Genomic DNA, 25,396 nt, shown 5'->3' with positions numbered 1-25,396 from the left:
GTGTGGCTCCCTCAATCACCCGTGCAGCTGCATTCTGAACTAGCTGAAGCCTCCGGGTGCACTTCAAGGGGAGCCCCATGTAGAGAGCATTGCAATAATCCAAACGAGAGGTGACAAGAGCGTGAGTGACTGTGCATAAGGCATCCCGGTCAAGGAAGGGCCACAACTGGCGGACCAAATGCACCTGGTAAAAAGCTCTCCTGGAGACGGCCGCCAGATGATCTTCAAACGACAGCTGTCCATCCAGGAGAACACCCAAGTTGCTGACTGTACCGGGGTGCCGGCATCCAGAGTCACTCCATCTTGGAGGGATTGAGCTTGAGCCTGTTTCTCCCCATCCAGACCCGTACGGCTTCCAGGCACCGGGACAGCACTTCGACAGCTTCGTTGGGGTGGCCCGGGGTGGAAAAGTACAGCTGCGTGTCATCAGCGTACAGATGGTAACTCACCCCAAAGCCACTGATGACCTCGCCCAGCGGCTTCATATAGATGTTGAACAGGAGAGGCGAGAGAATCGCCCCCTGAGGCACCCCACAAGTAAGGCGCCTTGCGGTCGATCTCTGCCCCCCTGTCAACACCGTCTGCGACTGGTCAGAGAGATAGGAGGAGAACCACTGATAAATGGTGCCTCCCACTCCCAAACTCTCCAACCGGTGCAGCAAGATACCATGGTCGATGGTATCAAAAGCCGCTGAGAGATCTAATAGGACCAGGGCAGAGGAACAACCCCTATCCCTGGCCCTCCAGAGGTCATCCACCAATGCGGCCAAAGCTGTCTCCGTACTATGTCCGGACCGAAAGCCGGACTGGAACGGGTTTAGATAGACAGCTTCATCCAGGTACCGGGGAAGCTGCCATCCCACCACACTCTCTACAACCTTCGCCACAAAGCGAAGGTTGGAGACTGGACGATAATTTCCCAAAATAGCTGGGTCCAGGGAAGGCTTCTTGAGGAGGGGTCTCACCACCGCCTCTTTCAAGGCGGCGGGGAAAACCCCTTCCAACAATGAAGCATTTATAATTCCCTGGAGCCAGCCTCGTATCACTTCCTGTGTGGCCAGCACCAACCAGGAGGGACACGGGTCCAGTAAACATGTGGTTGCATGTAACCTTCCCAGCAACCTGTCCACGTCCTCGAGAGCCACAGACTCAAACTCATCCCAAACAACCTCAACAAGACGTGCCTCCGCCATCCCACCTGGATCGTCGCAATTTTGGTCTGAACTATCCCGAAGCTGAACAATTTTATTGTATAGATAACCGTTAAACTCCTCAGCCCGTCCCTGTAGGGGGTCATCCCGCCCCTCCTGACAAAGGAGGGAGTGGGTCACCCGGAACAGGGTGGCCGGGCGGTTATCTGCCGACGCAATGAGGGTGGAAACGTAAGAACGTTTCACCTCCCTAAGTGCCACTAGGTAGGTCTTAGAAAAAGACCTAACTAGTGTCCGGCTAGACCTCCAGGTACTCTCTAGGTGTCTTCTCCGGCGTTTCATCTCTCTCAGCTCCTCAGAAAACCAAGGAGCCAATTGAGATCTATGCCGGGTCAGAGGCCGCAAAGGCACGACACGGTCCAAAGCCCCAGCCGCGGCCTGTTCCCAGGCCGCAACTAGTTCTTCAGCCGTGCCATGGGCAAGATCCTCAGGAAATGGCCCAAGCTCCGTCAGGAATCTCTCAGGGTCCATCAGGCGCCTGGGACGGAACCAATGCATTGGTTCCATCTCCCTGTGGTGGTGAGCGGTGGTGCGAAAGTCTAGGCGAAGGAAAAAATGATCTGACTATGACACAGGTTCCGTCACTAAATCTCCTAATTCCAGATCATTAAACCACTGTCCAGAGATATAAATCAAGTCCAGTGCGCCTCCCCCAATGTGTGTAGGGCCATCAGTTACTTGAATCAGGTCCAAGGCCGTCATGGAAGCCTGGAACTCCTGGACTGCCGTTGATGACAAGCCGGCCGATGGCAAGTTGAAATCCCCCATGACCAAAAGTCTGGGAATCTCAACTGCCACTCCGGCAAGCACCTCCAGCAGCTCAGGTAGGGCTGTAGTCATGTAGCAAGGAGCCAGGTACGTGATCAACAAACCCATCTGATTCCTATGGCCCCACTTCACAAGGAGGGATTCACAACCGGCTATCTGAGGCACAGTGGACTCACTCGGCTCTAGACTTTCTCTAATCACAACCGCCACCCCTCCACCCCTCCACCCCTCCACCCCTTGGGCCCTCGGTTGATGGAATGCTCGCAAACCCGGAGGGCACAGTTCAACCAGGGGTACGCCCCCTTCTGTGCCCAACCAGGTCTCCGTAATGCCCGTAAAGTCCGCGGACTCCCTCTGAATAAGATCACAAATCAGGGGAGACTTATTAACCACGGACCAGGCATTGCACAGCATCACCTGAAGACCCAAGCTCTGAGGGTCTTGGCCATCCGAGGAATGAGTAAGGACTGAGGGGCCGGAGCATGTGATCGCTTTTAAACAGCGAACATGTGCTCCCAGGGAACGATGCGGCCCCTCGCCTCCGCCATATCTACCCCTCCCACTTACCGTACAGATGGAACGACATTCTATGCTATGAACACCCCCCTACCCCCCACCTTCGGACCAGGTAAAGTAATGCTGTGAGCAGGCGCTGGGACTGGACATACCCTCCCAGATGGGTTTCTCTCCCTACCCGTCTCTTCCCTCCCCCCTTTAAAAAACCCCCAAAGATTCTTCTTCGATGCATGCCACCTCTCTGGGTCCCAAGACCCTTCATTAAGGTAGGCCCTCGATAGTACGGAGGGCCATTCCTGCGAGGCGGGGGAACCTCGCAGTCGTAAGAGTTCGAGAGACGAGTAACTCATGGGAGATTGGAATAACAGCAGAAGAAAGGGGCATCCCTAGCCGGCATAAGAATTGCATTTGTAATAAAACCGACTCCACTGTCTGCTTAATCCCTATCACATCATTGTTCTGGATGTTATTATTACTTGAGCTTGTCATTGATGTTATTGCATCGCAGATGAAAGTTGCGACCAGGGTCGAGCCATGGCCAAAAGTCCAGGTAGGGAAACAGCAGGTGACTAACATGGCCAAAGTCAGGCCCCACCATTTCAGCTGCTGATGATAATTGCGGCCTGGGGAACAGGCCAGACCAGGCCGGTACTGCTGACCCATACCACAAAATGGCCGCAAGACCCATAAAGGCCGGGAGATCAAAAGGATCAGCCGAAACCGACAAGTCCGAAACAAACGAAGGGGAATCCACAGACCAGTTATATTCATCGGGGATCGGTCTGTCCGTAGACCGCTGATGAAATTAGCGGTCCGGTGCGCCGCTGCAGGGAAATCACCATCTAGAGCGAGCCTGATCATAATAAGAACCAGGCCAATGGAACGATCGGGATTCGGAATTCAAATACCTCGGACTGATGAAAATTCTGTCCGCAATGCCACCGATGCCAAATATAGCGGCAAAATTCCGTCTGCCAGAGTCCGCCAGGATCCAAGGCCTTAATGCCAGACGTGGCAGAAGAAAGGCCACCGATGTCGTTCACAAATAGTAGTTGGTAATCCCCCCGATGTCATTCGCGGTGAGTAGTCCAATCATAGTGATCTACCACGCGCCAGAGCCACCAGAGCCACCGATGTCCGGGCCGATGTCCAAGCCGCTGATGTCAAATGCGGCTAAAAGTTCCAGCCGCCGGTGTCATTCGCGGCAAGAAGCAGCAATTTGGCAGGCCGTCTTCAGAGAGCGCTGTTCCGCACCCCCCAAAATGGCCGTCACCGTCTGCTGCACAATCAGGACTCCAGCCTCGTTCTCGGCGGCCGAGGATCCGACGAGGTCCAAAACCTCACCATCGGCTGCCGGAATGATAGAATATGAGGTGGAAGGCTCAGGCAGCTCGGCGGTCGGCCCCACGCAGCTTCACGGCCTAGGAAACCCGGCCCACTGTCTCCACAAGAATCAAGATGCCGCCATATTCGCGCATGCGCAGATTAAATTAGGACAGCCTCACCTGGCTTCTATCAAGCAAAGTCAACTGGGGAAGTCAGAGTTGCTTAATAATTCCATGATTCACTTAATGAACATGTGATTTGCTTAATGTTTGTGGTAAAATGGTCATAAAATCAGTAATGTGATGACCCATTTAGCAACCAAAATTCTGCTATGCAAGCAAATCTTCCCGCCCTTGCATTGTCTTTTAGTTTTACTTCTATTTGCAATAGTAACAGCTCTGGAATGAGGTTGGCTACTTATCCCCAATGCCATGGATAATACAGCTGCTAGCTTTAGGAAAGAAAAGAAAGAGAGAGGGATGGAGGGAGAGAGAGAGGAAGGGAGGAAGGAAAATGATGAAATACTTTTAAAAAGTATCCCTCATGAACTGATGTGTCAACAAGGGAAATTAATGATATCAATATGGGTGTGATTGTGCAATCAAAACTTCCATGTAATGTTATTATATTATTTTTGTATTAAGCGTTAGTCGTTAGAGTGAGATGAGCACCCATAAAAATCAGATAATTGATAGATGATAGATGCTATCTATTATAATGACATATGATATTAGCCACTGCAATCACAAATATTCCTCTAGTTTTTATTGAAACTTTAAATTGACCAATACCACATTGAATTCCATGCTATACTTCAGCTCTGAAAGTTCTCATTTGAAAATGTCACTGCCCTAAATTAGAAATGCTATTGTGAAAGATGTTTAAAATGCCAAATGAGAGAGCAGGCTAAAGCATATTTTCTTAAGCATAGCTGTGATGTATTCTGCTGGTACATAATCAAACTCTATCACAAGGAAATATTTTGGGGGTTGCTAACAACAAATAGACCAATCTTACTAAGTATTCATTAATCAACATGTAGTATTTTGATTAGATCCAATTAAGTTAAATTAAAGTGCATTCTACTGGTCTAAAGCAAATTGGTTGTATCAGTCACTGTTTTAGACTTTATACTGATCATGACACATCATAGGGTATAAATTCTCCACATTGTAAGACACCAGAGTTGGGTTGCTATATCAAAATGATGAATAAATAAATACATTGTAACCTGCTTGTTTACATATTGGAAATAATAGTGGGAGGGGTTATCTTGTCCACTAGGGCAACAAACATATGAAAAAGTGCCAAAAATTTTGTGGCATATTTAGAGAAAAATTTCCTGGCATTTTTTTTTAACAAAAATCCCAAAACTATTTTGTCTACCAGCAATATCCTGGAGGCAATTTTGGAAAATTAGACAATACCACTCTTGATTTTCAAATGTCCTAGATAAACAATCACTATATTTCATAGACCATAGATTTGATCAAACTAGATTTTATCATTCATCTTTCCATGCAGATGTTTTAAATACTGTATCAATTTACTTCTCAAACTGTTGCTGAAAAATTTGTTCCTTTTTTGAACTATTAAGATCCATTTTCCTAAAGTTATTAATTTTACTATGAAAAATGTAAAAGAGTTCTTCTGATTCATTAACTTAGAAGGCTGGAGGAAAGTACAAACATAAATAGTTTTGAATTGTTTAAAATTGTACTGAAAACTGAACTAAATAAATTTTAAAACCTACATAAAGTGTTGTAGTTTCTTATTTCTTCCTTTGCACATGGCCCTCCAAACTTGTATAAATATTCAAATATGGTTGAAATGCTATTTTAAAACCCCTAGGTGTAATCTCTACTGAAGTATTTGCAGTTAGTTTTTAGTATGAAATTAAATCAACCCTACTTCAGGGGAAGTCTGAAATTTGGGTATATAGACCAAAGTTAAAATTTTTATTTTAAAATTAATATTTCCTCCTTTGCTTATAATTGTTCCTGAGAAGATGCTTTAGAAATTATAAGATAAATAGATTGTTCCACTGCAGGGAGAGTTGATGCTCCTACCTTGAACGGGAAAAATCTTCATTTGTTCTGAAATCTTCTGCACTCTGTACTTTTCCAGTGTTGGAGCTTCAAAATGGGAGGAGGAGATGGGAGAAGTAATGGTACTACCAAGGATAAGAAGGCCATGGGAAAAAGATTCCAGGCTTTCACATACTCCTGGAGACCCTTATACTCCCCTCCATTTTTCTCTTCCTCCTCCCTTATTATATGTCACTTTGCTACTTCTCTCCTCCCATATTCTTTGTTATTCTTCGTTAACAAGAATAAGATCAAGAACAAGGGGCCGTGGTAGCTCAGGCTGTAAAGAAGCCTGTTATTAGAACACAGCAGCCTGCAATTACTGCAGGTTCAAGCCCGGCCCAAGGTTGACTCAGCCTTCCATTCTTTATAAGGTAGGTAAAATGAGGACCCAGATTGTTGGAGGGGCAATAAGTTGACTTTGTAAATATACAAATAGAATGAGACTATTGCCTTATACACTGTAAACCGCCTTGAGTCTTCGGAGAAGGGCAGGATATAAATGTAAATAAAAAAAAACAAGCCTTTTCTTTCTTATTCTTTAAAAGGGTTGGAGGCACTGCCAAAGAAAACTTCAATCCAACATCTTCTTTTCTCTGATCAGTTTTTAGGATGGGAAAGTTCAGCCAGGTCTTCCTATGCATATTGTGATAAGTGGTACATCATCACTAGTGAAAGTATATATGTTTGCACACAAAAGCTTTTGGGATTTTCAGACTGAAACCTGCTTCTCCTCATCAATAAACTACTTAGTCTTAGAGCTGAGATAAATTTATTTCTTCTCTGATTTTAGTGAGAGAGAATTTGTTAAATATGAACAAATCACAAAATGGCAAAAAGCAGAAAAAGCAGAACGTCGCTGCAGAACATTTGTTCTTTCACTCAACTTTCTCTACTAGGCACACATCTTTAATGGGATCCGAAATGGATTGGCATGAGGATTAGCTGATAATTTTGGCAAAGGATAGCGTATAAAAGTGTTTATAAAGTCCAGAATGGCGGGCACTGACATATTTTACAATGAAGACGCATCTGCAATAAAATACTGTAAATATAGATACTGCATTAAAATGCTTTTGTAAGAACTGTATTTCTACTTGTAAATACTGATGACCACTGGAAAATTTAATAAATACTGAGTTTTTGTGATGAGAGATTGTCATTAAAAACAAAAGTCAGGACAACGTAATGAACATTCGTGCTGCATAACCAGTATTATATGAACTCAAATTCAAAATAATTTAAAAATAGCAAACAAGATGAAAAATAAAATATATAAAAAGACTGCTCCCGCTCCTAGTTTATTCACCCATTAATGCAACATCTGTATTTTCAATTTTTCCATATGGTAAGGCAGCATATGCCTCTCCAGAAATTATTGGACTATGTCTCCGAAGATTTTCAATATTTTCTGAGGCTGATAGCAAGGATGAATTCATCACAGAATGCTCTGCAACATTCTGTATTCTGCCATATACAGAATACAAAGTGGTGTTTAAGAAAACATGGCACTCAAGAAAGCAAGAGAGTACATAAATAATAATATCTACACCATCCTTTAGTGTTCATAACGTTGACATCTGCAGGGTGCATACAAAAAAAGTCAAGGTGACATGTGTGACTGAATTAAACTTCACCTGCACAACATGCAAGGATGAATTCATCCTTTTATCATTAAAAGGAGTTGGGGTTTCAATTACACAATTATGCCCTCTTTGTTGACTCTGTGACACTTTCCCATTGATAGTATTTTTATTGTTGTATACAGTGGACATATTGCATGGGTTTTTTAATTTAAAAAATAACTTTTGTTTTGTACACCACTGGATTTCTTTAAGAAGTTAAGCAATAAGTTTTGAGAGTTATGTATCATTGAATCCAAAAGAGGTAAACATGCATAGAATAGGGCTGTATATGTATATTTATTCAAGCAAAAAATATAATCATATTTCAGAAGGATTCTAGCTCTCTCTGTAGAAAGAGAAAGCAAAAAACTGCTGCAATGGCACTCCATATTCAATAATTAAAAGCCTGTTAGATTTTTTTTGCTGTAATAGATCATATATGATTAACTCAATGAAATTATGTAATCTGTTGTATAATTTTCTTTTTTTTAAATTTGCATTTATATCCCGCCCTTTTCCGAAGACTCAGGGCGGCTTACACTATGTGGAGCAATAGTCTTCATCCATTTGTATATTATATACAAAGTCAACTTATTGGTCCCAACAATCTGGGTCCTCATTTTACCTACCTTATAAAGGATGGAAGGCTGAGTCAACCTTGGGCCTGGTGGGACTTGAACCTGCAGTAATTGCAAGCAGCTGTGTTAATAACAGACTGTCTTAGCAGTCTGAGCCACCAGAGGCCCTTCCCCAAAATCACTTGTAGGGAACTATAGGAAACAGAACTGATATTATACATAGGTAGATTGTAAACTATATAATTTGGTACATTTCAAACTTCAGATCATTTTTTTGGTTTGTGCTATCATGGCACACTGTAGATCACGTATAATGAAGAATAAACTAAATCAGTTTAAAATAAAATTAGGAGATATTTATAATATTGCAAAACAATCAACATTTTTTTCTCCCGTCAGGCCCTGAATAAGCCGCCAGGCCCTGTAAGCCGCCCCGAGTCTTCGGAGAAGGGCGGGATATAAATGTAAATAAATAAATAAATAAATAAATAAAAGATGGATAAGATGTGTATGCAAGATGAACTTCCTAGTAACTTTAGCCTTATTACATATGACAGCTACTCAGCTGGAGGGACCTGCCTTAAATATATTTTCTAAAAACGATAAAAAGGCTGTTTAAAAGTGTCCAAAGCATAAAGCATTAAAAAAAAAAAGAGTAGCAGAATCAGCCAGGGGTTTCTGAATGGCTTCTTTGTTATAATCCTAAAATTAAAGAGTGGATGGAGGGCAACATTCAGGTTATACAAAAATATAAATAGGTTTAAGAGAATTAGCTGGAAACCAACCACAAAGGCTATACCACCAGAGGGCAGGGGTGTGGCAACAAAGGACAAGGTTGTCTCAGGTGGTGCCTTATCTTTTATGGAGTAGCTTTGCCATTGTGTAAAGGCAACACAGATGTGTTTATAACTTCAAAAACAGATTCCATTTAGTTCCTTTGTTCTGTTTTTATTCTCAGAGGCTTTTAATGACCAACTTTATTGCTTTTGCCTTGATGTTCAAATTCTCTGTTTACCTATATCTCTCTGAAGACTTTCTGCTCTCTGCCTGCTGTGGTTGGAGAGTAAATCATTTTCTGGAAAAAAAAATTAAGCCATTTTTATTAAAGTAAGGGGACAAATAGTCAAGAAATATGCTATAGGGAAGGAAAGTCATAAGGGTCTTCAGAATATCTGAAGATATTCAGATGCCTGATAGATCTACAACTACAAAGATTAGAATAGTGCAAGCATTTGTATTCCCCATGACACTCTATAGGAGAAAGATGGATTTGAAAGATGCAGGATAGGAAGACTATGATGCTTTTGAATTTTTGTGTTGGAGAAGAATACAACCCCCACTCCCAAAAAGCAAATACACAATTGAACAAATCAACCCAAATTCCATTCAAGGCACAAAGGACCAGGCTCAATTATCTCACTTTGGACACATTACATAAAGACATAACTCTAGATAAGACTCTAAGGATGGGAAAAGTAGAAAGAAAGACAAGAAGAGGACAACCAGCAGCAAAATTATAGTGGCAATGAATGTGGCACTGAGAGAGCTGGAAGACCAGGTTAGGGATAGATGATCATAAAGAAAATCTATATTTTAAAAATCTATGAGCCACGATGGCGCAGTGGTTAGAGTGCAGTACTGCAGGCTACTTCTTCTGATCACAAGCTGCCAGCAGATTCAAGGTTGACTCAGCCTTCCTTTCTTCCAAGGTCAGACCCCAATTGTTGGGGACAATATGCTGACTCTGTAAACTGCTTAGAGTGGGCTGTAAAGCACTGTGAAGCGGTATATAAGTGCTATTGCTACTGCTATTGCTATATTTGTGATCATTAAGAGTTGATGATGATTTGATGGTACACAGCCAGCCTGCCTGCCAGCTAGCCAGCCAACCAATCATGGCATGAAAGTGCTGGAAAATGAACAAATCTCTCAGACTGAGTGAAAGCATCTAACACAGGTTCTTTTTTTCTGACTTTAGACCAAGCCTCCTTCATTCTTTACCTTTCTATGTTCCACCCTACCATTTCATATTGAAGCAGAAAGAATTACACAAGAAATGTTTCTGAAGCATGTTTCCTTTCATAGTAATTTCTGATTCAACCCTTCAAGGATTATGAGAAAAAGATTATATGCTACCAACTTTTCTCCATGCATGCCATTTGTTGATTGGACATACAAGGAATTTGTTTTGGTGCATATGCTCTCTGTGTACATAAAAGAAAAAAAAACCTTCATCAAATGTACAACATTTACAACACAAATGGTGGTCATAGGTTGCAATTTAACCCTTAATGATAGCAACAAAAAGTTACAGTCATACAGTCATAAGTGGAAAGAGATTGGTGATGAAAACGATGAGAAGATTAATAGTAGTGTAGATTTAGTAAATAGTTTGACAGTATTGAGGGAATTATTTGTTTAGCAGAGTGATGGCCTTTGGGAAAAAACTGTTCTTGTGTCTAATTGTTCTGGTGTGCAATGCTCTATAGCGTCGTTTTGATGGTAGGAGTTGAAACAGTTTATGTCCAGGATGTGAGGGATCTGTAAATATTTTCACGGCCCTCTTCTTGATTCGTGCAGTACACAAGTCCTCAATGGAAGGCAGGTTGGTAGCAATTATTTTTTCTGCAGTTCTAATTATCCTCTGAAGTCTGTGTCTTTCTTATTGGGTTACAGAACCAAACCAGACAGTTATTGAGGTGCAAATGACAGACTCAATAATTCCTCTGTAGAACTGGATCAGTAGCTCCTTGGGCAGTTTGAGCTTTCTGAGTTGGCACAGAAAGAACATTCTTTGTTGTCCTTTTTTGATGATGTTTTTGATGTTAATTGTCTATTTTAGATCTTGCGATATGATAGAACCTAGAAATTTGAAGGTTTCTACTGTTGATACTGTGTTGTCAAGTCTTGTGAGAGGTGGAAGTATGGAAGGGTTTCTCCTAAAGTCTAAAGAGAACAAGTTGAACATGTAAAAAAATGTTTCTTCAAGAAACTACATTTTATTTTCCATCCTCCCCATTCAGGCCATCAACATTTGGTAGTCATTCAGCATCGTTACTTCTTGAATTTCTGGCATTTTTCCCCCATCTGGTTCCATGTTTTCTTCTATCTTCTACTTACTTTTAAGATATGTTAAGCAACATGATAAGGAAACAATGATGTACCTGATGAGGAATGCAGTAATTTAATAGTGTATGGGTGTACTTACCTAGTGTCATTTAATACATTTTGCTTCAGCTTTGGCTTAACATATAAATCTGCCTAAAACTTGTACAATCCAGTGTTACAAATTGTACAACCAAATTGCAGCAGTATAAGCTTTGAGAGGCTTCAGAACTGGTAAAAATGAAGAAATAAGTCAAATACGGATCATAAGTGACAGATGTGTCACTTGTTTAATGGACGATTCTTCTCCCTGCTGAAACTCTGTTAACTATCCTGATACCTACTGAACCTGAGTATGGACGATGCTATTTTATTGACTATGAAACGATCCAGTGATGCTTTCCCAAGGGTGAGAAGCAAAAGAGAACATTTCAGTTTGCTTTATTGCTACAAAATTTTTCTTGTCTCCTTTTAAAATTGGAATAATTTTCTACTGAGATTAATAAACAAACAAATATAGCAATGTTCATGGGACATTTTAAAGATAAATAATTGTAGCATAATAATAAATCAGTTGGGCTCAAAAGAGCCACTGATAGCTAGTGAGCTTAACCTGGTCTTCTCTTTATTCAAGTGCACTTTGGAAGAATATGACCAATTTTACTTCTCCTTCTCCCTAATCGATACACAAATGACAACCCAAATGATCACATTTTTAAAATTATAGCTTATAAATCTCCATAGAGCCAAGGTGGCACAGTGGTTAGAGTACAGCACTGCAGGCTACTTCAGCTTACTGCTAGCTGCAGTTTGGCAGTTCAAATCTCACCAGCTCAATGCTGACTCTGTAAAACGCTTAGAGAGGGCTGTAAAAGCACTATGAAACGGTATACAAATCTAAGTGCTATTGTTATAGAGAAATAGCTTATAAAATTGGGTTCAGCATGCTTTGTACCACAAAACCCTTGGATTTCTGCTGTAGTCACTATAACAAACCAAAATTAGATCACTCATCATTATCATTGACACATACTGAATATTTAATATTCTTTCACTAAGCATTCTGAACAATTTTTGCTTATTTTTTTTTTTACAAATTTAGTACACTTGCAATTTATCATTTTACTAGCCCATGGACAAAGTACAGTATAAAATTGTAGCTCTTTATATTTTGAAACAGAAAATGCCTAAATGCACATTATAAATAATAAGCCTAATAAATTATCAGCAACAAATTGCACATTAATGTTTGCTATTAAATAGTGAATATATCTAGTTTTAAATCAACTTTCCAAATCCTAATTTTTAAAATAAAAAAAAACAGCCTTGAAGAGTATAGTCATATGTCAATATAAAAGAGGAATTTCATTACAAAAAGATAAAAAAGTAGGGACTTGAATAAAACATATGTCAATAATGACTACAATCTTAGTGTTCATTTTATCACACTCCAGATTAAATTTGCCATGGTAAAGTCCTTACCGTCAATTTTTATGGTTCTTCATCTTGCAATGAAACACTGACTGAAGAATACTTCAGATAGAGATGGGATGGAAAAACAGTGCAGTGGTGGGTTGCTACTGGTTCACACTGGATCAGGTGAACCGGTAGAAGCAGGAGGCTCTGCCCACCTGCCCAGATGTTTCTGCGCATGCGCAGAAGTGTTGCACATGTGTGCCCACAAGCAAATCGTAGCAAACAAAATTGAAGCCCACTACTGAAACAGTGGCTTTCCTCCAAGTATGGTTGAATTAGGGCTCTTTGACCAAAATCTAACTGAAGAGTGACTAATGCATTCAGATGTTAAATCAGGAGTAGTGTCTGCTTCCAATGGTATATGTCCAGTCATCTGGAAAGGCTTTAGGACTCTGTGTCATCAAGACACAGTATAGGAAATACAAATAAATAAAATACATAAAGAGGCAATCACATAGAGACATGCTTTCAGATTATGTTGTTTTTTTCAGGACAGGAGTCACTAGGCATATGTCATCAAAATGGAACCTCCCATCCACCCAGCTCTTTTTCAGCTTCACATGCAACTGCAACTCTGTTTTTTGTTTGGGTGGAGGTGTTTATAGTTTTTATATTGTGGGCGTTTTATTTGGCTTATATACTTTATGTAAATCGCAAAGAGACTCTTGACTGCAGTGGAGTAGGAATGTAGAAAATCATCAATCAATTACTCTGGCAAGCAGAACATGCAAACAAGGATACACTTTAAGAAAGCTTGGAAGTCTATGGAGTATTTCCCAGATGTTGCCTACCAGATGTTTGGATAATATCTTATGTGGACAGACTGTGCAGTCTACAATAAACCTTAGAATCTATGAAAATATAATATATATTCCTACCAGATGTTAAGATAACACCACATATTATCCTAACATCTGTTTTTATGCAAACAAGAAAGCCTTTATTTTATTGCAATGAATCCTTGTATCCTGCAAAACAAACAGATATATGCAAAAATCAGATTATGGAAAGTGTGAAAATGGAGAATAAAATCTTTTTCCTCATAAAGGCTCACTGTAATGACTAACATTTCACTTGAATATATAATCAGTAAATTACTTTACCAATTATCTAGTCAAATGTAACTTTCCATTCGAAATGAAATGGCAGTTAGGTATCTTCTCTCGTTTATCCCTAAACTTTTCCTGGTGTGGTACATTTTCACACATCCAAGTTCATCTTATCTTCTCCTTCAGATGTTGCCCCACCTAAATGAAGCTGAAGGTGAGGATGAATAATGCATAATATCTTCACTGTCCAGCATGTGGAGTGGTCAGTAATTACGGCACAATAGTTAAAATTATGAAGAACACATACTTTTTCCTTTTATATGTTATGTTTCTATCTCTCCATCTCTCCGTCCGTCCATCCATCCATCCATCCATCTCTTCCTCAGATTTGTTTTTCACTTATCTTCAGCTTTGTTCCAACAATTATAATGAATTTCTTGATTTTTGTTTATGTGAAGCAGCTTGGTTTATAGTCTTCAGCAAAAGGATTCATCTTTTTTCAAACGAAGTAGTTTCTGGGTTTTGTATGGATTATATGAGGTCATTTCAACAAGTTACCTTGTCCATGAGAAAGATTTCATCGGTTTCACTTTATTTCGCCATGAACTGGTTGGTTGCCAGTTTGCTTCCTGACCCAATTCAAAATGTTGATTTTTAACCTTTAAAGCCTTTCATTGCATGGGACTGGCCTATCTGAGGGATGTCTTCTCCCTGGTTACATCAGCCTGCTCCATTAGGTCTTGCAGAAAAGGAATGATGCAAGTATTATTTACTAAATTTCATAGTTTATAGTATGGTGGAGTTTCAATTAACATTTACTGTCCTTTTTATAAATGAATATTTTCATATCCAAGTTATGAAATATAACATTATGCAGTATTATGCAATAATACTTTATACATAATATATATTATATTATGTATTATAATACAATATATATTGTATTACAATACTACATAATACTTGTATTATTTATTATTATAATAATAAAAGCAAGGGATGTGATGGCTCAGTAGCGAAGACACTGAGCTTGTCGATCAAAAGGTAGAATAGAATAGAATAGAATAGAATTTTTATTGGCCAAGTGTGATTGGACACACAAGGAATTTGTCTTGGTGCATATGCTCTCAGTGTACATAAAAAAAAAAGATACGTTCATCAAGGTACAACATTTACAACACAATTGATGGTCAATATATCAATATAAATCATAAGGATTGCCAGCAACAAGTTATAGTCATACAGTCATAAATGGAAAGAGATTGGTGATGGGAACTATGAGAAGATCAATAGTAGTGCAGATTCAGTAAATAGTTTGACAGTGTTGATGGGAATTATTTGTTTAGCAGAGTGATGGCCTTCGGGAAAAAACTGTTCTTGTGTCTAGTTGTTCTGGTGTGCAGTGCTGTATAGCGTCGTTTTGAGGGTAGGAGTTGAAACAGTTTATGTCCTGGATGCGAGGAGTCTGTAAATATTTTCATGGCCCTCTTCTTGATTCGTGCAGTATACAGGTCCTCAATGGAAGGCAGGTTGGTAGCAATTATTTTTTCTGCAGTTCTAATTATCCTCTGAAGTCTGTGTTTTTCTTGTTGGGTTGCAGAACCGAACCAGACAGTTATAGAGGTGCAAATGACAGACTCAATAATTCCTCTGTAGAACTGAATCAGCAGCTCCTTGGGCAGTTTGAGCTTACTGAGTTGGCGCAGAAAGAACATTCTTTGTTGTCCTTTTTTAATGATGTTTTTGATGTTAGCTGTCCATTTGAGATCTTGCGATATGATAGAACCTAGAAATTTGAAGGTTTCTACTGTTGATACTGTGTTGTCTAGTATTGTGAGAGGTGGAAGTATGGAAGGGTTTCTCCTAAAGTCTACCACCATTTCTACGGTTTTGAGTGTGTTCAGTTCCAGATTGTTTTGGTTGCACCACAAGGCTAGTCGTTCGACCTCTCGTCTATATGCAGATTCGTCATTGTCTCGAATGAGACCAATCACTGTTGTGTCATCTGCGAACTTCAGTAGCTTAACAGATGGATCATTGGAGATGCAGTCATTGGTATACAGAGAGAAGAGAAGTGGGGAGAGCACATAGCCTTGGGGGGCCCCTGTGCTAATTGTACAGGTATTTGATGTGATCTTGCTTAGCTTCACCTGCTGCTTCCTGTTTGTTAGGAAGCTTGTGATCCACTTACAAGTCTGTTCCGGTACCTGTAGCTGGTTTAGCTTAGTTAGAAGAAGGTTGGACGTTCAGCAGTTCGAATCACTAGTGCTGCATAACAGTGTGAGCTCCCATTACTTGTTCCAGCTTCTGTAAACCTAGCAGTTCAAAAGCACATAAAAAATCCAAGTAGAAAAATAGAACCACTTTTGGTGGGAAGGAAACAGCGTTCTGTGAGCCTTTGCCATTTAGTCCACATGACCATGGAGAAATCTTTGGACAGCGCTGACTCTTTGGCTTTGAAACGAAGATGAGCACCGCCTCCTAGATTCAGGAATGACTAGCACATATGTGTAAGGGGAACTTTTACCTTTACCTTTATGCAATACTGAAATTAAGATTATTTGTTTATTTTGCCTTAAAATTAAAGAGAAAGTAATTTTGCTTTTCCCTTCATTTTCACATCTGTGATATTCAAGAAAGCTTTTTTTAAAAAAAAAAATGAACACAAAGGTTTGTGATTGACAACCCTGAAATGATCTCCTTCTCTATATTTTTAATGTAAATTCTGAATTGTGTAAGAGTCTTGCCTATGATCTTGCCTGGGTAAGTAATCTTGCCTTGGATGATCCATGTTGCTGTCTAATGGCAGGGCATCCAGTTGGGGACACATAGAAACAAAAATAGAAGATTATTTAATTTTAAGGTGTTTTCTGATTTTTTTTTTCACTAGGTACTTTACTTATGCAATCCACTCTTTGTAACACTGAATGTAAAATTCGTTTTCTTTCTTTTCCATTTTAAATTTAATCCTAGCAGTGAAATGTTTAGGCTGTGTGGTGGTTTTACAAAATTTTCTTTGAATGATAGGCTTTTATTGCCTCAGTTTATTCTGATTGGTTATAGAAATATAAATCAACCAAATAAATGTAGTATGGTCTATTTTATAAAACTTTATGTACTCCCTTTTGTAAAACACCCCTAATATTAACCTGACCTATGATTGTGAGGTAATAGAAGGCTGAGTCCATTTTATTAGAAGCTGTTTCCTTTTTTCAAACTCACTGTCACGTTCTGTTCATCCCTTATAAAGAAATGGAATATTAATATACATTAAATAGTGAGCATAACACATGCTGGAGAGCTGAGAAATTATTTTCATTTTCCAAAAGAAACATTCATAAGCACATCTTCTTTCACAAGGGGAATGCTGGGGAAACATGGACAGCTGGGAATTATCCCCCAAACTTGTCTCATGTGCCTCAGAAAGTATTGTTCGAAACTCATTCCATTTCTTCCCTTTTCCAAATCCCAAGCCAAATACAAGTGGAACATTCACACTATTGGCACAATGTTCTGAATCCTTAAACAGAGTTTCTAATGCTTCCTTTCTTTTATTTTAGGTAGGAGGGCATATATCATGTTGGATACGTTTGCTTGAATGAGTAAAACAAAACAAAACAAAACTGAGTTCAGTTTTAAATGACTACATAAGGACAGCGCTATAGTCTTTTTGAAAATAGTGCAAAAGAGACAAAATTGCTGTTGCTGTGATAAAATAAATGGAAATCTCCATCTAAACATTGAACGGATAGGATATCCAGTAAAACAAGGTGGATATATTTACTGAAGCCCACCAATAATGCATTCTTCTTTTATTTTTAAGGAAATTACATTAAAATGTAAATGTAAAATTAAAATTACCAAAAGGTGATTTTTTTAAAAAAACAACAACATATATTATTGATTGGTGGTTGTTGTAACCATTCAGTCATGTCTGAATTTTGGGAACTTTATAAGTGCTCCACATGCTTTCCTGTCAAGCACAACTTCTTTCAGTTGTTGGATGCTCATCTTTGTATCAGATTTGATGTTATCAAACCAGCATGTTCTTTGCTTGTCCCTTCTTCTTGTTCCACTAACCATTCCTAGCACCGACTACTCCAATGAATTTGCACGTATGACATGGTCAAAGTAAATCAGACATAGTCTTATGATTTTGGCTTCTAGTGATGTGTCTGGTTTTATATGATTTAGCACCTCTCTGTTACTTACTCTGGTTGTCCATGACATATGCAGTAATTTATACCAGTACCATAGTTCAAAGACTGCAATTCTTCTTCCATCAGCCATTCTTAGTGTCCAACTCTCCACACCCATACATCGTTATAAGGAAGACTATTGTTCTAACCAACCTGCTTTTTATATTTATATCAGTATCGCTTCTTTTTCAGATCTTATTCATGTTAACCATTGCAAAGTGGCCTAAAGTTATCGTGTGTTTGATTTCAAAATTGCCAAAGTGAACAATTTTTGATCCAAGGAAGCTAAATTTTCAAACTAATTAAAATGTCCTCTTTGCTGGTTTTACACATATGTCCATTAGCAGCTTTTATCATTATCTTTGACTGATTGATTGGTTACATATCATACATACATACATAAGCACACCAGAGTGTCTACCATCCCTGTCCTACTGTTCCTTTTTATTTGTATCCATTTCATGTATTCATAAAGTTTATACTTGTATCTGTTATCAAATACATGCTTGACGAAATAAATAAAATAAAATAAATAAAAACGTATCATCAGTTTGGTGTTAACTCATAACCACCACGTACATAGATCTCTTCCAAGATGATCAGATGACACAGGAAGTTATTTGTCAGATATTATTTGAGTTGTCATGTTTTCCACAAAATTAAGAGAATTTTGGCAAAAATAGAGAGCAGGGCATTCTTTTAAGAAAAGTCACCCTGATGAATGTCTTAGTTTTGTACCACTGTGTGCTATCAGACATCATCTTTGTTTTAACCAATATATTGCCTTAATGTAGCAAGAATAATAAGCTGAGGAATTTTTGAACTTTGAAGAGTGTAAAGATTTTAATTCTATTAACTAGTGCTTCAGAATATGCCTAGTGGCATTGCAGAAGGCAATAGAATTTAATTCAAATTCAATTAAGATATGCTAAAACAATGCAAACACATGATTGGTATTGTTTTTATAGAATTACTTTACGCAGTAATGCTAGATTTAAAATAAAATAATTTAATTTGGGTTACAAACATCCTGTTGACAACTACACAGAAAGTTCTGACTCTTTGCTGCTATTTAGAGGAAGCCCAGATGTTTACAGTTCATTTAAGAGAAATATCTCACAGCAGTTCTAATTATAAAATATGCAAGGAAGCTAGCAATGCAACATATACACCTAAAACAAGAAATGTGTTTTTAAATGCAATACATAGCAATATTGTTTTGCAAATCAAAGAGACAAACTTATACACATTCACTTGAGAGCTACACAGTTAGAATTTGTTTCTAACATTGCTATGATAACAGTGGGAGATTCACAACACTGTATGTTGACAAAAATCTTCTGCCAATAGTAATTCCTTCTGTGCTATGCCTTATTTTATGGATATTACTGGTTTAGCACAAAACTATGGCTATTAGAAAACTATTGTAACAACTTAAAGGTAAAGGTTCCCCTTGCACATATGTGCTAGTCATTCCCAACTCTAGGGGGCGGTGCTCATCTCTGTTTCAAAGCCAAAGAGCCAGCGCTGCCCAAAGACGTCTCCGTGGTCATGACTAAATGCCACAAGCGCATGGGATGCTGTTACCTTCCCACCAAAGGTAGTCTCTATTTTTCTACTTGCATTTTTTTTACGGGCTTTCAAACTGCTAGGTTGGCCGAAGCTGGGACAAGTAATGGGAGCTCACACTGTTACACAGCACTAGGGATTCAAACCACTAAACTGCCGACCTTTTGATCAACAAGCTCAGCATCTTAGCCACTGAGTCACTGCATCCCCATAATATTTATAAAGTCTTTATTTATTAACTTATTGAGAGAGAGAGAGGGGAAGAGAAGCACAGAATGAAAATTATTTATTCTGCTTATGAGATTTGTAGTCCAGCAAATCTTTATTTTAATAAGTAAAGATTTATCATCTGTCTATTTATCCAGCCATTTCATAATTTTTGTTCTTTGGATTTACTGGACTACAAATCTCATAAGCAGAATAAATAATTTTCATTCTGTGCTTCTTCCTCTCTTTCTTTTTCTGCAATTCTCTGGGCAAATAGCTGAAATTAAGGGCTCACTTACGTCTTGACAAGGACATGGTCAACAATATTTTTCCTGCCATGTTCCCATGATGTTAAAATCATCTTATCTTCAGCTATTCCTTTTCAGTGAGTAATAAGCTGTGCAGTTTTGCAATCTAAGAAACTTCAAAGATGATTTGATCACTGTTGAGATCTAGTGAACTTTACAGGGAAGGATCCTTCTGGCACTTTCTGACCAAGTTGAAACTTTTGAGGGATATTCCATAATCCCTGGACAGTATTTTCCAAGGTCATTCTGCTTTGAATAGAGTGTGAATAGTGGGAGAGATATAAATCACCCCAAAGCAGCTGTGAGAGTGAGAGACAGGCTGCATGTTAAAGCAGGAAGAAATCATAAGATGGTCATTTTTCTGCAACTTCCCAGTGCAATTTTCCCCAGTGTCAGTTTTTGAACAAAGATTTGCCAGAATGATCCTTCCCTATAAAGTTCACTAGAACTCAACAGTGATCAAATCACCTGTGAAGTGTATTAGATTGTGCTCTGCACAGCTTATTGCCCACTAAAAAGGAATACCTAAAGACGAGATGACTGGAACATCATGATAACATGGTAGGAAAAAACTCTTCTAGAATTCTACTAAGTGGTATCTAAAAGGAGCCCAATAAGCATCTCTGCTACGGCAAATGGCTTTGCAGTTGATGTTCAGGGCTCTTTTAGACATGAGTTTAGTCCTGTTCCAGAATAGCCTAAAGCCCTGTTTATTGGAATTTAGTTAGAAGGTCATCATTGATTGCACTCACACAAAACACTTGCACCAATCAGAATGAATGGTGACAGACAGCTAAAAGTGCTGATCTGGCCATCTTCAAATCTCGTCTCCTCCCCAATGCCATCCCACGTTAATTAATGGTTATTTTGCCATTGGAAGATAACATTTGATGGGAATGGATGAAAACATAGCTGGGGAGCCCACCAATTTCTGTCATTAATGTGCACTACACCTTAAATAAAAACAGCACTATTTGCTGGCATCGTGCTTCTGGCAGAGTAGGATTGTCAATAGACACAGCAAGTTATAGTTTTCTAAAAACTCAAGGACAGGTGGGTAGCACTTTAGCTCAGCTGTCAGGAAGAGCTGTAGGATAAACAAATTCATAGTAATGCCTCTATAAAATCTGCACACTAGTTTTAAACACAGGGCAATGAAGTGAACTTTGCAATAACAAGTCAGCCTAAAACTCAGTGAAGAAAAATAATCCAGCAAATTAAAACAGTATAAAATCAGAGTCCGTTTAAAAGGCATAGAAATCTCTATCTATCATCTCTATCTCTATCATATCATGTCTGTCTGTCTGTCTGTTTGTCTGTCTATCTATCTATTTATCTATCTATCATCTATTTTTGAATGCAAGATTTTTAGGGTAGATGAGGCAAGCCTGCTGTGTAACCAATATTGTCTGAAGAGATAATAAAATACAGTAGTATTTTATGTGCATCAGTTTCATAAATGTGCATCAGTTTCATAAAACTTAGGTGGAGAACTTTCCAGTTATCTTATTCTACCTGATCAATCAACAAAGCTTGATGTTGTTTCCGTCTTGCCTGATCTTGATCTTATCCCTATAGTTCTTTAAGAAGCCAGTTTATGAAATCATACGGATTACTAACTAATGTTTGTGTACTTTACCCAGAGCAATTCTTAAACAGAGGTCTTACCGAACACTGCAAAGTTTATATAAAACTACTGTTTTATATGTAAAACATGTGTTCTACTACTAATCTTCTCTTCCCCATAATGAAACCCATCATTAACTATTCTGATTTATTGAATTTCTGAAGTCCAGATAAATTTCTACATGAGTTTGGGTCATGAGGATTATTTTAATGCATTTTTTTGCTCTGAGTAACAGAAACTCAGAATAACAGAAACTTATTCTGATAGTTGAGTTTTATCTATAACTGTTGTGATAAAAATTATAATTAGTTCAACAGGATAGTTTAGGGGTTACACCATAACGTTCGTTCCCTGGCATACTTTGGAAGTGACTATAGCCCCCAGTCAACCAAGTCCGTAGGCATATTGTCTGTAGATTAAGAACAGAGTAAGAAACAGTGGTGGGTTGCTCCCGGTTCTGTCTGTCTGTAAAAGCGGCGGGAGGCTTTGCCTACCTGCCCAGATGTCATAATTGACAATCTGCACAGGCGCAGAAGCACGTGTGCTCCCATTGCAAACTGGTAGTAAAGGTAAGGAGAACCCAACCCTGGTAAGAAACATTAGATATCATCAACACTATAACCTTATTTTTTCATGGGGAAATAGGCTGAGCTAAAGATGAGTAACTCACCTCAAACCTATTCCTATGACTGTGAATGGGGTAGCATTCAACTCTCCCCAGTCCAGCTCAACGCCTTACCAAATGCACATATTGGTTCTTGGTCTACAGCCTTAAATAGTGCAACATTTAGTCACAAAAATAAGATAGAAAAGCAAAAATATCTTCTCATTTTAAATGAGCATATCAGGTCAAAAATGTTTGCTATGAAGTCACTAAGACAATAAAACGAACCCTCATTTTTGCCCTGGACCCACCAGATGGGAGGGAAGAAACCAACGGACAAAAAAGTATCCTATTACAATACATTTATATATAAGGTTAATAACAGTAACTATAGGATAATAACAAAGCTAGTGAGTCTAAAAGCCATAGTCTTGGATGAAAACCCTTGAAAATCCTACCTGAGGGATAACTAGGTTCAGAAACATAGTTAATATGTCAAAATTGTGTTTATGAACCACCTGCTTCCTCCAACTCATGACTCCTTAAAAAATATCAAAAGGAATCAAGTTTGTTTTGTATCCATACAAATTATAGGAGGTGAGAACTGTTGACTGCATTTATTTCTAATTCAATTTTCCTTTTCCCTCAGTATCTCAGGTGTAGTACACTGCTGGTCTCTTCACATGCCAGAGGTATTCTTGTGAGAGGTTTGTTTTGTATAGTATGAAAGCTAAGGGGTCTCTGGTATTGCCCCTTGCAATCATATCCAACCCTTTTCCTATCTAGATTCCTATCCTGTTCACACACATACTTTCCACAGATGAAAAAGTGATCGACATTCCATTTGGAGAATTCCCACCGTTTTCTCTGTCTATGTTTCCCAAGCATTTTTCTCCCTTTTCAAATGTCTGCTTCTTCTTGTCTTCTCTTCCATAATTATACACCAAAGGTCATGGAGCAAATCTTCCCAAGACTACTCAAGTAATAGCACTAATTTCAGTTTAAAAGCAGAGACAGACAGAGTTGGTTTCTAATCTTTCATGCATGTTTATCTGTATATATCCTAAATCATGTAATGTTTGTTCTGGCTTCTTTACACATAGCAAAAAATCAGTATTAGGCAGACTTTATGTAGCGTGATTCACTCTTTACTTTTGTATGGTAATGGAAATGTCCACATAGATAGGCCCCCATACTGGTGATGTTTGATACGCAGGGTTGTTTTACAATTTTCTTCCACCTGGTCTCAAATATTGCCATTTTTATGTTGAGGGACCCCAAGATTAGTATAATCCTCAGTTTTCCTTAATCAGAATTTACATATTTTTAAACTCTGACCTACACTTGCAATAAATGACAGATTCTTCCAATTATTATGACTCTATTAAAACGATCAATTTCAATCTGCTTAGCAAGATTGGAGTGTTAAGAAATCATTCCTCACTTTACCCACATAAACCAACGTATGTGTTCTACAATACAGGGTACACATACAAAGCAGCCAAATGAGGATAAAATAGAGAGATTTGGAAGAGTCAAGAGTAGTAACGGGTAACTAAATTAAACATATCCATGGAGTTTTCCAAGTGCAAAGTACATTAAAGTACACATTCCTATTAGTTAAATGCTGGACTTTTATTTACGTCAGACTTTGATAATAATCAGGGGACAAGAGAAGACACCGAAGGTCATAGAATGGAGTGAGTTTCCTAACCAGAACATGTGACTGTGATCCTCTACATAGTTTGGCTGTTCAAATGCCACTGAATTCAATGGACTTTAACCAATCCAAACAAATTGAAAGATCTTCCCTGTGACTACATTGTTTAATTACAAAGAGCCAATGCGCAGAGCTGATGCACCGAAGCCCCCAGAAATCAGTATCTTATAAACATCTTGTGAGAAAAAATCAAGAAAAACACAGCAATAGTTAAGATACAATACTGGCATGAAATTATTTCAATGTTCAGAAGAGAACAGACTGTGAACTCAATTGTTTATTTTTTTAGATCCAAGCAAGAATATAACTTTTTCCATTGGATGTTGTGATAAATTGGAAAATTTGCCCCTTGTACAGTAATGGGCTAATAGTCTACACTGTTAAGTGTGATTTGGAGGTGATAAGAGGACAAAGACAAGAGGATTCATATGATGAGGCCAGAAGTGTAGAGACCCTTTATCATTTGTACACAGCATTGTTTCTGTGGCATCGTTTCAAGCTAGTCTTGGAACAGCACTACTCTCTTCATGGAGGGGCCCAGTTGTTATTGTGAGCTGACTAATGCAATCCCACTTTCAAAGTTTTCTGAACAGAGCGTACAACCTCCCAAAAAGTGCTTATATAATGATGTACATACGCACCTTAAAAGATATATTTTGTATTGCGCTTCACCAGAAAAAGAAGCAGCAGTGTAAATAATAATAAATCGTAAAAGGAATACTTTATCCTAGAAACAATATAAATATCTTTAAATATCGCAGGAAGTTAAAATATCTCCAAAGTCTTTAGATTTTACGTATTCCAGAATTATGATCCAATACAATACCCAGGTTTAGCCAAGTACTATGAAATTCAGAAATCAAGTTGATGGTTTTGGATTTCAACTGTCTTGATTTTTTTTTAAAGTAAAGAACTGGAGAGGAGGAAATAACAACACCCAACTCCTAATATTACTACCCCATCTGCATCCCCCAGGAGTAGCCTCCGCTCATCCTCAACGGTGTTGCAACATCAGTATCCCTCAAGTCATAGTTACTCAGACCTTTCTACGCCTTACCTGATCCTACAGATATGGGCGCGGGGTGTTAAGAAAGTTGAAATAGCGCTGAAAGAGTGGCGGGGAAAGAAACTTACAGGAGCGCCTCCGCGCGCGTGTCGCAGGGCGAGGAGGTGGCCGCGGTGGTACACCTACGGATTGGTGGAGCTTTCCCTCTTTTCCCTTAGTTCGGCCTCTCTATCCGCTACGAGCCCTTCTCTTCGCCTTCTGAGCACGTTGGAAGCGCGCTACTATTGCTAGAAGGCGGAGGCTTAGCTCAACCCAGTCCCCTGGGTAACTCGAAGGGAGTGTCATGAGGCTTGGATTTGTCCGGTGTTAGTTCTGGATTTATAGCAAAGGACGTTGCCCGCTTGTTTCCCATCTG

The 25,396-nt window shown here is 39.0% G+C and overlaps 1 protein-coding gene across 2 annotated transcripts in view; it reads right to left on the bottom strand.

Moving 5' to 3' along the window:
- Nucleotides 1-25,352, bottom strand: part of AGTR1 (angiotensin II receptor type 1) — a 51,344-nt gene extending 25,992 nt beyond the window's left edge. Inside the window, exon 1 of one of the 2 annotated variants that reach the window (XM_058187794.1) lies at nt 25,033-25,352. The gene's annotated coding sequence lies outside the window, so the exon portion shown is untranslated. The remainder of the gene's footprint in view (nt 1-25,032) is intronic. The other variant, XM_058187792.1, reaches the window with a different exon arrangement.
- Nucleotides 25,353-25,396: the final 44 nt, after the last annotated feature.

The sequence above is a fragment of the Ahaetulla prasina genome, chromosome 6, assembly GCF_028640845.1.
Source record: "Ahaetulla prasina isolate Xishuangbanna chromosome 6, ASM2864084v1, whole genome shotgun sequence".
Taxonomy (NCBI): Eukaryota; Metazoa; Chordata; class Lepidosauria; order Squamata; family Colubridae; genus Ahaetulla; species Ahaetulla prasina.
Note: the sequence above shows the minus strand (reverse complement) of the source record. Positions and strands in the feature narration are given on the sequence as shown.